This window comes from Callospermophilus lateralis, chromosome 1 (genome assembly GCF_048772815.1).
Source record: "Callospermophilus lateralis isolate mCalLat2 chromosome 1, mCalLat2.hap1, whole genome shotgun sequence".
Taxonomy (NCBI): Eukaryota; Metazoa; Chordata; class Mammalia; order Rodentia; family Sciuridae; genus Callospermophilus; species Callospermophilus lateralis.
In genome coordinates this window covers 138,791,330-138,793,092 of record NC_135305.1, presented here as the reverse complement: position 1 = coordinate 138,793,092, position 1,763 = coordinate 138,791,330, and the positions used below count along the sequence as shown (strand labels likewise).

General features: G+C 42.1%; 1 pseudogene; it reads right to left on the bottom strand.

Annotated features, from left to right (window-relative positions):
• Positions 1-610: 610 nt before the first annotated feature.
• On the bottom strand, positions 611-943 carry LOC143398927 (prothymosin alpha pseudogene; annotated as a pseudogene).
• Positions 944-1,763: the final 820 nt, after the last annotated feature.

Here is a 1,763-nt window from a genome sequence, read left to right as displayed (position 1 = left end):
ACACATACATCAAACAGGCCAAAAAAATAAACAGCAACTTCATAGACAAAAAAAGGAAAAAAAAAAAAAAAGAAGCCTTTTTATCTTTGGCCTTTTTAACCATCTCATACAAACCAACTACTTATAGTACAGCTAAAGTACATACACAAAAAAAGTTACTGGAATGCTCGGAATAAGATTGTTTTTTTGTTGTTGTTTTTGCTTTTTTTACAAGTTTTTTTTTCTCCTTTGAGATTATAATGAACATGGTCACACCACAAGTAAAGTCAGAAGTAGGACAGAGAACCCTCCAAAGGCTGGTTTGGTCATCCGAGATCATTAAAAATGGCTGACCCCTAACAATATGTACAAAAATATAAAATGTAAATAAAAAATACAAACAAATTTTCCTTTTTTAAAGTACTTTTAAGAAAAAAAGCAGGGCCTTGGAAGTTTTGGTTCTTTTTTTCCTCCCCTCTCGCAAATTCACGTTGTGGTTTTGGTTGGGTGGTGAAGAGTGCACGTCATCTGTGGGTGGCACTGCCCATGGTGGGCGGGCAGGCGGGCCTCTCTACTTGAAGGTGACCACGTTTAGATTCTGAGACAGGAAGTGGAGGGTGGCCTTTTATTTTTAGTTTAACTTTTCCTTTTTTGCTGACTGGTCACCCTCATCGGTCTTCTGCTTCTTGGTATCAACATCATCATCCTCGTCATCTTCAGCTGCCCGTTTGCCCGTAGCTGCCTCAGCCTCCTCATCTTCATCTCCATCACCTTCCTCCTCCTCCTCCTCTTCCTCACCACCCTCTTCCTCTTCTTCATCTACCTCATTGTCAGTCTCCTGCTCCCCATTTTCCTCATTAGCAGGGGCGTCTCTTCCATTCTCTGCCTCCTCCAAAACTTCCTTCTTCTCCTTTAAGTCCTTGGTGGTGATTTCAGAGCTAGTGTCCATGACCGCGTCTGACATGGTGGGGCACGCCGGTGATCCCATGCAGTGGGTTAAAAAGGAAACTAGAGTACAGGGACTCTGCCGGAGTCCGCGGCGGCGGGGGAGGAGGTGGTGCACAGCGGAGGTGGTTGCGGCGAGTGGGGATCTGGACCCAGGAACAATGCAAAGATGGCTTTTCAGAGCAGCCAGTGGAGGATCCCATTCTTGTGGTTGAACATGATGTGGTGTTACACTGGTCATGTATTCATAGATGAACATAGGAAAGTTATGTCTGGTTCATTATATTGTCTTTCCTATTCCCATCCCATCTCCCTCCTCTTCATTCCCCTTTGTCTAATCCACTGAACTTCTGTTCTCCCCCCACCTTATTATATGTCACCATCCACATGTCAGAACATTCAGCCTTTTTTTTGTTGTTTGTTTGGACTGGCTTATTTCACTTAGCATGATAGTCCCCAGTTCCATCTACTAACTGGCAAATGCCATAATTTCATTCTTCTTTATGGATGAGTAATATTCCATTATGTACATGTACCACATTTTCTTTTTAAAAAAATATTTCTTTAGTTGTAGATGGATACAATATCTTTATATTTATTTATTTTTATATGGTGTTGAGGATTGAACCCAGCGCCTCACACATGCGAGGCACTCTACCACTGAGCTACAGGCCCAGCTCCCACATTTTCTTTATACATTCATCTATTGAAGTACACCTGCTTGGTTCTGTACTTTAGCTATTGTAAATTGACTGCTATAAACATTAGTGTGGCTGCATCACTGTAGTATGTGGATTTTAAGTCCTTTGGGTATATACCGAGGAGTGGAATAACTGGGT